Source organism: Sapajus apella, unplaced genomic scaffold (assembly GCF_009761245.1).
Source record: "Sapajus apella isolate SASKATOON/1434 unplaced genomic scaffold, GSC_monkey_1.0 scaffold7, whole genome shotgun sequence".
Taxonomy (NCBI): domain Eukaryota; kingdom Metazoa; phylum Chordata; class Mammalia; order Primates; family Cebidae; genus Sapajus; species Sapajus apella.
In genome coordinates, this window is record NW_022436947.1 from 18,570,931 (window position 1) to 18,584,835 (window position 13,905).

At 33.9% G+C, this 13,905-nt stretch overlaps 1 protein-coding gene across 22 annotated transcripts in view; it reads left to right on the plus strand.

Moving 5' to 3' along the window:
- CADPS2 (calcium dependent secretion activator 2) overlaps positions 1–13,905 on the plus strand; it is a 508,211-nt gene that overhangs the window by 298,465 nt on the left and 195,841 nt on the right. The gene's annotated exons all lie outside the window — the stretch shown is intronic.

Sequence of the window (13,905 nt, forward strand, 5' to 3'; positions counted from 1 at the left end):
TGCAATAATAACTGTAGCTTTATAAGAAGTCATGATATTAGGAGTGATAGACTTCCAACTTTGTTCTTTTTTTTTCTTCAGAGTTGTTTTGGCTATTCGATGTGATTTGCTTTGCCCTCTGAATTTTAAAATCAGTTTGTGGATTTCTACTTTTAAAAATGAAAAAAAAAAAAAAAAGCACTGTGATTATGATTGTGACTACACTGAATCTGTAGATCAATTCGGGAAGCATACACATCCTAACAATATTGAGTTTTCAGACTCATGAACTTAGTATTTTCCTTCATTTAGTTAGGTCTTCTTTAATTTCTCATAGCAATGTGTTACCGCTTTTAATGTACAGGTTTTACATTACTTTTGCCAGATTTATCACTGATTATTTCATATTTATATGCTATTCTAAATGATACTATTTTAATTTTGTAATTTAAATATTTAGTATATTGAAATAGGATTAATTTTCTATATTGATCCTATATCCTACAACATTGTTAACCTTACTAGATCTAGCAGCATTCCTACATTTTTTTTTTCTTCACAGACAATATTGTTAACTACAAATAAAGACTGTTTTGCTTTTTTCTTTTTATTCTAGGTGTCTTTGTTTCTTTTTGTTTCTTTACTACACTGGCTGGAACCTCCAATACAGGGTTGAGTAAAAGTGATGAAAAGCAGACACCCTTGTTCTAGTCTTGATCCTATGGGGAAAACATTCAGTCTCTCACTGTTTAGTGTGATGTTAGTTGGTGACTTTTGGTAGATCAGATTGATAAATTTCCTTCTGCTGATTTTTTTTTAAGATGGAGTTTTGCTCTTGTTGCCTAGGCTGGGGTGCAAGGGCGCAATCTTGGCTCAATGCAACCTCCGTCTCCCAGGTTCAAGTGATTCTCCTGCCTCAGCCTCCTGAGTAGCAGGGATTACAGTCATGCACCGCCATGCCTGGCTAATTTTGTATTTTTAGGAGAGACAGGGTTTCTCCATGTTGGTCAAGCTGGTCTTGAAATCCTGACCTCAGGTGACCTGCCTGCCTCGGCCTCCTAAAGTGCTGGGATTACAGGCGTGAGCCACCATGCCCAGCCAGCCTTTCCGCTGGTTTTTTATTTAACCTCTTTTGACTCTGATCTTTATTATTTTTTATTCATTTTTTGTTTAATTTTTGATAGTTTTTCTGTTCATGAAAGTAAAAATTGAACTCACTGATTTGAGAAATTTCTAATTTTCTGATACAGATATTTAGTGCTATAAATCCTCCCCCTCTGAAAAATATTGTCTTAATGTATCCCACAATTATTTTTCTTCTTTCCATCCTGTTTAAAGTACTCTTACTTTTATTTTTTAGAAATATGTTATTTAGTATCCAAATACTTTGTTTTCCAGAGTTTGTTATGTCATTGATTTCTAATTGTATTGTATTGTACTTTGAGAATATAATTTATATGACTTTAATCCTTTTTAAAATTTATTGAGGCTTGACTTATAGCCTAGAATATGATCCATTAGGTCACAGTTTAATATGCACTTGAAAGACTCTGTATTCTTATATTATTCATTAGAGTGCTTTATAAATGTCAAATCGTTCAAGTTGTTGTTCAGGTTTTCTATATCTCTACTGATTTTTTGTTTTCCTTTTTAAAATCCGTTTTTGAGACATTGGTATTGAAATATCTTGCTATAGTTTTGTATTTGTTTTATCATTTTTTGCCTCGTGGTTTATGAAGGTCTGATATGGCAGCTTATAGATAGATGGGATGGATATTTCCTTCTCATTAACTGACATTTTATTTTTATGCAATGACCTTTTTTATCCCTGGTAGTATACTTTACTTTAAAAATCTACTTTATCTTAGGTGCCTCAGCTTTCATCTTTTGTTGTCATTTTCATTTTTGTAGAGACAGGGTTTTGCCATGTTTCTCAGGCTGGTCTCCAACTCCTGAGCTCAAGCAATCCACCCACCTTTGCCTCCCAAAGTGCTGGGATTACAGGCACGGGCCACTGTGCCCATCCCCTAGCTTTCTTTTGACTAGTGTTAGCATGGTATGTTTTTTCCCATTCTTTAATCTATTCGTTTCTTTACACTTAGACTATATTTCTTGAAGCAACATATAATTGTGTCTTTATTATCCATTTTGATACACTTCTGCCTTTTAACTGGGATATTTACATTATATTTTAATATGATTAATGATATGGTTAAGCTTAAATCTCTCCTTTAGATGTTTTTTCTTTGTGTCTTCTGTTATTTATTCTTTTTCCTCTTCTGCTTTTTTTAGGTTGAGTATTTTTATTCCAGTTTTTCTTCTTTGTTGCCCTATTACTGATTAATGTTATGTTACTTTATGTTGTTTTAACTCATCAGAGGCTAACTCAAGTAATATTATAGCATTTAATGGATATTTAAGAACCTTACAGTATTGTGCCTCTAGTTCTCCCCTCCCATCATTTGAGTTATTGTCGTGCACTGTACTTTCACATATATTACAAACCCACACTACATTGTTTTTACATTTTTTAAATCGTTAGTTATCTTTTAAACTGGTGTCACATTGTCATCTTTAGGTTCAAAAAATGTTTAGGAGATTGTATATTTCTTTAATGAATTGTTACTTTGAACAAAATTAGAATTGTTTCAGGAAGGAAAAAAGGGGATGTTCAGGAAGCTGGTAGGAGTTTCCTGCATGTGTGCATCATACCAGAGTTGACGCTCTTGTAATCCTTAGGACAAATAAAACAAACAACCTAGCCAGAATAGTCACTGCCTTTTTGAAATACAAATTAAAGGCTGAGTATCTAGTGGTGGGATAGTGGAGGTTATCTTTCAGGATGCTGGTGGGACTAAGTTAGCTCCAAACTGTACTTCCTAAGTCAATGAAACTTGAATACTTAAATTTGAGGTTAAGCTGAATTTTGAAGAAAAACTACTAGATAAATTATTTTAGTTTTTATATAATTCATGTGATAGCTATAATTTTAAAAAGAAAGACTAATTGTTATTTTGGGCTATTTTTGTTTTATTGGTTAGTAGAATTTGGAGTTTACAAGGAAACTGCAGCTCATTTAGTCCAATCTCTTCATTTTCTAGATAAAGCAACTGTGGCACAAAGATGCAAATTAAATTCTTCCAGTTCATAGTGGCATCTACTGTATTGTTATCCCTTTGAGGGTAAGGCCCTGGACGTATTATCTACTTTAGTATCCACAGCTGTCTAGCAATTTCTGACTCACAGTACATGTCCAATTAATGTTGGAGGAATGGGTGAACAAATGAATAAATCTGAAATTTGCTTAAGTCAGTTTCATTTCTCCTATGCAAAGTTATGGTAGAAAATAGAATGAGTTGCTTTAGTTTGGATACCTGAGCTCCCCAAATCAAGTAATAAACTGGTACAACAATTATGGAATAATGTACAATATGGATCCTACAGCAACTGAAGTTCTAGTATGTTTAGTCTTCTACCTAAAATAGAAGCAAATTGAAACATTCTCAAGTCTATTATTAAGCTATTTTAGGCACTACATTAATAAAATAACTTCTGTGTATCTTGGAGCTATTCAATGTCACTATAGAACATCCACCCTATTTTATTCACTCATTCTTTGATGGACATTTAGGTTGATTTCATATCTTGGCTATTGTCAATAAAGCCGCAGTGAACATGGGAGTGCAGATATCTCTTCTACATACAGAATTCATTTCCTTTGGATGTATACCTTGAAGTGGGATTTCTGAATCATATAGTAATTCTATTTTTAATTATTTGAGGAACCTCCATTCTATTTTCTGTAATGGCTATATTAATGTACATTCCTACCAACAGTATGCAAGGGTTCCCTTTCCCCACATCCTCACCAATGCTAATCTTTTATCTTGTTGGTAATAGCCATTTTTATATTTTATCGTATTGGTAATAGCCATTCAGATGTGAGGTAGTTTTATTTGCATTTCCCTGATGATTAGCAATGTTGAGGATTTCTTTCATATATACAGTGGGATTTTATTCAGCCTTAAAAACTGAAGAAGTCTTGTCATTTGTAACAACATGTGTCAAACTGGGAGACGTTGTGCTAAATGAAATATGCCAAGCACAGAAAGACGAATTGCCACATGTTGTCACTTGCATGTGGAATCTTAAAAAGCCAAACTCATAGGAACAGAGATTAGGATGGTGGTTACCAAGGTCATAGGCTTGGAAGGGATGAAGAATGGGAACATGTTGGTCAAAGGGTACAAAGTTTCCATTAAGATGAATCAATTTCGGAGATCTGTTATATAGCATGGTGACTATAGTTAATAATCATGAATTATATTCTTGAAATTTTGCTAAGAGAATATATCTCAAATGTTTCAGTACATACAAACACAAAAACTATGTTAGATGAATATTAAAACATCATGTTATATACTGTTATCAAGTATATTATCAAGTATACCCTTGAAGCTGGAAAAAATATTTACCTTTGTTGCCTTTAGTAGTGGTACCAGAAAGCGCTTTTATTCTCTGATAGTTTGTATTATATGCATTGTATGAGTCAAGAAGTATTTAGGTCAGAAGCACAAGATCCAAATTGGTTGTTCAGCATGACAAACTGAAAACTTTTGAAACCTGATTTTGAAGACATTAATTCTGGTATTGGCTCTGCCATAGTAGCCATGAGGCCATGAACAAGTCACACAACCTCTCTTCTTCTGCCCATGAGTCTTTCCATGCCCTGACCTTATTCCCCACCATCCTCCAATGTTATTTACTTTTCTGAATGTATTTGATTTTTTGAGCATATGAAAATGTATCACAGAGATTTCTCAACCTCATACTCACCTATCCATCTTCCTTTCCTATTTCTTAAGTGACTACTGACTAGTTTGCATACATATAAAATGGCAAATTGGGAAGTTTTTTAAAGTTCCTATAAATTTAGGGGGTATAAGCGCAGTCTTGTTACATGGTTATATTGTATAGTGGTGAAGTCTGGGCTTTTAGTATATCCATTACCTGAATAGTGAATATCATATCTAGTAAGTAATTTTTCAGTCCTCACCCTCCTTTCCCACTGCCCCATTTCAGAGTCTCCACTGTTTATTATTCCCCTCTTTTCCATATATCCATGTGTACCCATTGTTTCACACCCATTTGTGAGAACATGCTGTATTTGACTTTCTGTTTCTGAATAATTTCACTTGGGATAATGGCCTCCAGCTCCATCTATGTTGCTGTAAAAGATAATTTCATTCTCCTTTATGGCTGGGTAGTATCCATGTATCTGTGTGTATGTGTATGAAAAGTTTTATTTATCCAGTCATCTGTTGATAGATGTTTAGGTTGATTCTATGACTTTGTTATTGTGACTAATGCCGCGATAAACATATGCATGCAGGTGTCTTTTTGATCAAGTGATTTCTTTTACCGTGGGTAGGTACTTAGTAGTGGGATTGCCAGATCTAATAATAATTCTATTTTTAGTTCTTTAAGAAATCTCCATACTGTTTCCCAGAGAGGTTGTACTAATTTACATTTCACCAACGGTATATAAGCATTCCAACTTGGAAAGTTTTTTATTATTGTTATTTTGGCATAGTATTAGGTTGTGATTATAGATCTTGCATAGATTCCTTATTCCTTATATGAAGAATAAGACCTCACCTTCACACTTTAAGGTGGTACAGGTTGAGTATCTCTTATCCAAAATTCTTGGGACCAGAAGCATTCTATATTTTAAAAATTTTTTTTTTCAGAATTAGAATATTTGCATTATACTTAATGGTTCAGCATCCCTAATCCAAAAATTTGATATCCAAAGTGCTCCAATAAGCATTTCCTTTAAGCATGACCTTTGAGTATCATGTGGATGCTCAAAAATTTTATGGTTTTGGAGCATTACTGATTTTGGATTTTCAGATTAGGAATGCACAACCTGTAGCTGGTTTTTAATATAAATACCCACACCTGTCAGTAGTCCATGAATTAGCTAGCCAAGCACAAAACATTTTGCTCTAACTGTATGTTCCATGCACTTTAAGGATACAGCTGAAATAATTGTCCAAGTCTAGACATTGTTTATATCTCCCTCTTTTCCATCCTACCACCATATGTTGTGGTTTGACTGAAATTGACTTGGCTTTAAAAATTCTGGTAGTACTTAATAACCAAAGAGTAAGAACAAAACAAAATTTGTTATTATAATATTTATGAAATAAGGAAATAATATGTTGAATTGAGTTGGGCGGTGTAAAATTGAAAGTGTCTGTTGTTATCTTGAAGTGATTTTCCTCTAGGTATTCATTTAACTTCAGTGCCAAGTTATTTACATAACAAAATAGTGCCTGCCCTTGAAGGATGATGTGGGAATTGATTTAAATTTCACAAAGCATTTCGAGACACTCAGTTGATAGGTTCTCCATAAATGGCAGGCATTATTATAATCAGACTAGTAAAAAGGAAAATGATAAAGCTACTCATGCAGTGTCCTCTAATAGAAGCTGTTTTGTTAAAGTAATATAAAGGTTATGTTATTCATAATTTATGGCAGAGGGCAATACATCAAGAATAATGATGCTTTCCTGTCGATAGAAGTCTTAAAAACACAGATATGGCTGTGTTGGAGTATATTGCTCTATCAAAGACGGTTGAAATCAATATCTTATACATAAGAAAAGTGATGCATGTAGATTAATAAAAGACACTATCCTTAATTGAGCCTTGAAAAACATAGTGACTGACAAGCTTGATTGTGTCTTTCAGAATCTTCCAGAAAGGCTTTGAAATAGCAGAGATAATTCTTAATCATTAGGTTGTATGGAACTTGAACTTTCTTAGTAATATAAGCATAATAGCCTTCATTCTAGGAACCAAAATACCCACTTTCATTGTTAAACCTTTAAAAGATTTTCTGCTTTATATTATGAGAAAAGTCAAAACATTGTTTAACTACATTAATACAAAATGAGATAAAATTAAACATTTTCAAAATATTTTTTACAAGCAGAATGCTTCAGGTGTGTGCAAGATGTAAGCACACACAAAGTAAACAAAGCTGATGATAGAAATCTATATGTAAAAATAGCTTTGAATCACACACTTATCAGGAGAAATTTAAAAGGTAAATTTAATTTTCTTTTATGATGAAATACTGGCTTTTATTGTCTACACATTAGTTTCTTGTTGCTACTGTAACAGTTTACCGAAATCTTAGTGACTTAAAACAATAAAAATTTATTATCTTGTAGTTCTGAAGTCAGAAGATCAAAATGGATCTCTGTGGGCTAAAATCAAGCCATCGGCAGGGTTCTGTTCCTTTCTAGATGCTCTAGAGGAGAGTCTGGGTTTTGTGTGTTTTGTTTTTCCTTTTCCCATTTCCAGAGGTTGCCTGCATTCTTTGGCTCTTTTCCTCCTTCAATTACAAAGCTAGTAATGGCTGATCAAGTTCTTTTCACATCACTTTAACACTGACCCTTCTGCCTTCCTCTGCCATGTTTCAGAACCCATGTGATTGTATTAGACCCACCTGGATAGGTGGATAATTGCCTAATTGGCAACCTTAATTTCATCTGCTACCTTAATTCTCCTTTGCCATTTAAGGTAATATATTCACAAGTCCTGGGGATCAGGATGTGGGTATCTTTGGGAAGCCAGTATTCTACCTATTATGTTTCAGATATGGAAGGATGAAAGTTTCATAGATTTTGAGAAACTAGTAAGTAAATGACATACTGAAGAATTAACTCTATTATTTTCTATTATCAAATTTTGGCAGTAATTTCGTTGTCAAGACTTTTTTTATCACTGTGAGGCATCAATTTTAGGTTCACATTTTTATTTCTAATTTTCTAAGTGTCCACCCACCCATTCATTCCTCCATCCATCTTTCCAATCAACCATCCAACCAACAAATATTTGGTGAGTGTTTATAATGTACTGTAAAGGAAACTGGTTAAAAAGGCTTAGAGATATATTTTTTTAAATAACAAGTCAAGAAATTGATATGTTAATTAGCTGGACTGTAGTGATCACTTCACTATGTGTATGTCTATCAGAACATCAGGGTGCATACTTTAAATATATGTAATTTCAATAAAAATGGAGAAAAAAAGAATATCTTAAAGATACTCATTTAAGTAACTCTATGTACCACAAATGAATTACCCTGTCTAGTACACAATAGCTCTTGCTCTCAAGGAGCATAAACTACTAGGGGTGTGCCAAATGACCCCTTCATATTATTATTAAATAGAGATGTCAGGCAAAACTGGAGAATGATTGACACATCTTACTTTTCTTTTCCTTGCTTTATCCTTAATCCTCCCATCATGCAAATAATCAAGGTTCTAATCTTAATGTTTTAACAGGCTATTGTCAAGGAAAAATTATCTATTTAGGATGATACTTTTTCTTCTACCTCATTTTATTTTTTCAAAAAAGGCCTTTCTTAAAAAAAAAAAAAAAAAAAAAAAGTACTGTATAGAAGGAAGGACATGCTTTGTGTGGTTTTCTGTTGGGCCAAGTACACATTTGCTAAGATGTTGGAAGTTTGATCAATTCCATACTGTAAATTTCAAAATTCTTTCCTACTTTGAAAATAAAGGAACTGGATTTAGCCCATGGACAATAAGGCTGACAGAAGACTTTATACTAATCTTTCAGTATACAAAAGAGCATTGTGTCTGTGAGAGTGAGCAGGTGTTCTTTGTTTTCACTAAGTAGGACAGGAAGCCGTGATATTAAATCAAAGAATAAATAATTTAGATTAAGCAACCTCAAGTGTATTAAAACACAGGAAACTGTTACTAAGGAATAATATAGTTTTCCTTTAAACAAATCATCTGATCCGTCTTCACATATTATAGGTGCTCTGATATTAGGCAAATATTAATATATGTAGTTATTAACATTTGCTAAACAAATATTGAAGTGAAAAAAACTTCAGGTAGTCCTTTTGTAATATATGCTACCTCAAGGTCCTAAGCTCTCAAGAAGGTACTTGAAAGATTCACTAGGGAATGTCATTATGAATCTTTGCTAAAGTATAAAATCCATGTCAATTGAAAGAGAAAGAGAAACATCAACTAAACACAAAAAGTCAAGGTTTCTCGTAGAGGTAGGCTCTACTTATCTGGAAAGATGTTCCCTCAAGCATTTGCCTAAAATATCCTTTGTCCCAAGGACACATGTTTGTAAGCAAAAATGATTTTTTATGAAAAATTGAACCATGATTTCTGCTAATTGCATTTTTAGTTTCTTCTTACTCTATTTGAGCCTAAGGTCATCACTTAGTTGAATATGAAAAACCTGATCATTGAGTCACATGACTCATCTCTGAGATGTGTGCCACTAGAGAGAAGGGGATTATTCTTTACTCGAGTATGAAAATTTGATTTTCATTCTCTATTTTATAAACTTGGTTTTACTACATGTTACCTATATAGAATAAAACAAAGTTAGCAAAACACGTTTCTTATGGTCTATCCCTAATCTTCCATAATTACTGGTTTTATCCATAAGCTTAACCTTCCTGTATCCCTTTCAACCTACCTGTCTCTATTATTGTCCACCCTGCCTTTACACACAGTAACCTTCTAGCCAAAATGATTTTGCCCAACTTACCTGATTTCCCCGACTTAAGCCTTAAATGAAGTCTTATTCTGTTCCTCAAACATAATATGTTTCTCACATCATTGCTATCATTTTCCTGCTCAGATCTCCAGTCATCTCTCTGTTTTTTAACCAAGCAGTAGCCTTTCAGACCCAACAGTGTGTGACCTCTTAATCTCCTTGTGACACTGATGCCCCCTTCCTAATTCCTAAAACACTGTCCCCCTTAAATCTGGCACATCACAACCTTCAGTTTTCCTCTACCTCCTTGGCCACTGGTCTCAGTTATAGAGTCTTGTTCCTTTTTCTAACTCTTGAAAAGTAGTGCCCAGAGGGTTCTCTTCTCTTCTTATCTTTTGAGAACGTAAAGTAAATTGACATGGCAGAAAATGTAATGAGTGTTTGTACTGATTGAAGTTCTTTTGGTGGTGAGCAATGGAAGCTGACTGAGGCTGAGTCCAGGGAACGAAGAAAGAGCTGAACAACCAAGATTGGGGAAGAGCTTGAGAACCTAGAGTAATGTTAGGAGTGTCAGCATCAGAATTATGTGCCTTTTTCTAGGGTGCCACTCTTAAACTGTTTGGTTTCAACAGCCTCCATATCTTTATTTTTCATCCCCTTGTCAGCCTTATAAATCTTATGTATTCTTTTAGACTTCCAAATGAAACCCTAATCCCTCTATGAAAGCTGTCCTGATTTTTTCAGGACTTGCTGCATGCACTCATTTTTGAGCTAGAATTGTATCAACTGTGTGTCTGTTATTTTGCCATAAGATATGGTGCAATTATTGTGGTCCCACTAGAGTCGTCTTTCCTTGCTCTAAGCTGAGAGACTTTTATGGGAGAAGATAGTGAATTGTCTGTCTAGCCCCTTTGTTTTTCTAGCTTGTCTCCCCTATCCCCCAGTGCTGTTTTCTTTTTGATTTTAGTTTTTCAGATGCTTGTTGCAATAGAGTTTAGCAATTTAAATAGTCTTGAATTCACAGGTTACAAAGTTGAATTACACGTAAGTGCACATAGTTTGGCCTCAAGTTTATCAGTAGAAAAGAATGTAGAAGTGACAGCTTATATAAATATATTTTAAGAGAAAGCTACTTCTGAACCCCACATCATTCTAAACATATCTGTATGTAAATATGTACTTTATATTTCATTCTTTTAAGCCTTAGTTTTCTTTCTGTATATTAAATTTGATGGAATTTTAAACAAATCCTAAAAGATCATTTTGTGTTTTCCATTACACCTTAGCAAAGATGACAAGTAACACTGACATGTTATTATGAAGAAGATACATTGGCTTTACGTTTAAGATGAAAAATCATATTTTTTTGTGTCATGAAGACAAGACATTTAAAGTGTTGGTGACAAAAATAAACTAGAAGAAGAAATATATATTGAAAGGTTAAAGAGACATGAATGGTAAAGAATAAAATAGTTTTCTAAACAGTATTAAATTTAACTATTTGTACAGAGCTACACTTTAAATGTGAACTTAGGATACAGAAGGATCCTTAGTAAACTTTTATGCCTGTAAAATATTTTAATTATTATGACTGTCAACATCAGAAACACCTCTCTATACATGAACCGAGTCCTACTGAAGTGAAAGTACTTCTAATATAAAAAGAATTCTTTATCCACTTACTTTTGAAAGATTTTGGAACAAAACACCCTGTTAATGTATTAGTTAGGATACTGCTAAATACTGTAACAGGAAAGTTGTTACATTTCAGTCATTCAAAATAATATCAGGTTTGTAACAGTGTACCACAGGTATTCCTGAGAGAAGTATGACTTTCTTCCACATGGTGATTCAGGGCTCTGATTTCTTTCATTTCCTAGGGTATTGGTTTTCTCTGAACTTAGCTGGCAGAGGAATAAAGTGAGGTAAAGACATCATACCTGTATCTTGATCATCTTTTCTCAAGGCGACAGGTGTCACTTCTCACTCTCACCCCTTTAGCAAGAACTTTTATATGTCTCTACTTAGAAGCAGGAGGAGTTAGAAAACCTGGTTCTTGGCTAACTAACTGTTTAGTAGCAATAGTTCTATACTGGTGAAAACATGAATCATGGTAGATAGCCAGATGATGTGCCATAGTTAACCCTTGTGGCCACCAAGTCATTTTGTTGCCCTTCTTCCTACACCTAAAACACATTCATCTCAACTCAAGAGAAACAACCCAAAGTCCTATTCCATCTTTATATCCAGTCCAATACCTGCATCACATTTAGCTGTGGCACTTTGCAGCCTGGCAACTTGTGAACTTCAGTTTATGATAACTGCCTACTATACCCTCCCTCCTCATTCTGTCTCAGCACAAATCCAGTATAAGTTAACAGAACAGGGACAGGAAAGCTACAGGTAAGTTTGCCACATGGAAAAAGGAAAAATGGGAATTGCACAGCAGTGATTGTCTAGTTGCAATAATGAAATCCTATCTGGCAGGCACTGGGAAAACACTCGGCTCAGGAAATGTTCAAGATCTCTTGATTAGACGTGTATTGTGTATTCTGAACTCCCTTGTCCTTTATTCTCCATGGCCCTCTGGGTTCTACACTTTGGAAGCTTCTTCCTTGTCTCTTTATTTATGGTTAAATTCCATAAAGGACTATGACTATTTGCCTGTGCAATTTGGGAGCCTGAAAACTGTTTTACAGACCATTTTGAAGTTTAAGTGCAGCATTTATTTACCAATGCACTTCCCTTAGAAAAGATTTCATATCTGTGGACCTCCACTTGTTACATCTGCCAATTTTCACACTTTTATCAGTCAGTCCGTCCAGAAAAACAGACGTTTCCAGGTCTTTCCATTGGAGGGAACATACAGGGAATTTGCTGTACATATGACAGGGAGAAGCCAAGCAGAAGACCGTGAAAAAGCACAGAAATTAACAAAATCAGGAAACCATTGCATACTCTAGGGAAAGAAGAGCAATAGGAAGAAATGATATTATCAGAGCTAAGAATGCTGCTAATAAAAGACATTAAGTTCTAATGAAGAGGAACTGAGCTCCTTGAGAGATGCGAGTCATTCATATTATTTAATCTTTGTGTATCCCCACATAGTAAGAACTCAATGTTTATTTAATTGAACAGAGCTGAGCAATAAATCCTTCCACTAACTTCAGTTAGAAATACTCATTAAAAAAAAGAATGGTATGTGATAGTGTGATAACCTTTAATTTGTGGATCAGCCAAAATCAGTTATCTTGAGACCTCATTTAGTAAGCCATTATCAGTATTTACAAAATGAGAAATTGTCAAAAGTTTTAATTTAAATATTCTCTTCCTGTATAAGAGTTTAGAGTTTGGAACAATTCCAATTTTTATGTAAACATAGAAGGAATAATTAAAAACCAATAAAGTCTGTAAGTGGCTCATGCCAAAATAATGTATTTTAAAGTTGCGGTCAGGGATGTGTATGGAGAAAGAGAAAAAGCTTCCCAGACTTGTTAGAAACATAGCAGCTATAGCTACAGAAGATATAGAGCTCTATCTTCGTCTTTTATTCTTTTTTGGAATAACCTTCTAAGTTGATAATGATATTCCTTTGTCTACTGGTTTGAGTCAAAAACTGTCAGCTTATTTTTCTTTACTGTCATTTAAGAAAGAATCTATAAAATATTACATTGGCTATTTCAGCAGTTGAATTAATTCTAGAATATGATCATAATGGTGAAAACATTGCAAATGTCATTTAGTTTGTACTTAAGATGTCCTTTATATACTTGAGTATATAGAGTTGCTGGATTCAGCACAGCTATGGCTTTTAGGAAAGGCTTGAGAAAAGTCTCAAAATAGTAGATACATTTAACAACTTGCAAGTTGAGAATAGTTTGAGAAGATTTTATGACTGTGTTGTCTTTCCTAGAGAGAAGGAGAGTCTTGCTTAAAGATTTCTTGGTGAAGATTTCTACTTATACTATAAATGAAGATTTGGAGGTAGGGGAAGGGCATGACAGAGTCAGTTGCCATGAATGCTTTCAAAACATTTTACTATTAAAATCCAAGAATAGAAGGCTGCCTAATTAAATTGTTAAGCACTATAACAACTTGAGATTGGGCTTTTGTTTTGTTATATTAATGTCAAATTGTAACAATATTACAAAGAAATTTCAAATTCACAATTACTTTGTGTTGCCTCAGGATTTATGCACAGGAAGATATGTTGCAATATAGTTTTAATGAAAATACTAATTTTGTTTGTTAAAAAAAAATTTAGCATACCTGGAAATGTTTATAAATCTTCCATTCATATCTAAACTTCAACTTTATGGCTTAAAATATAACACAGTGTACTTCATTTATTTGTTTTATCTT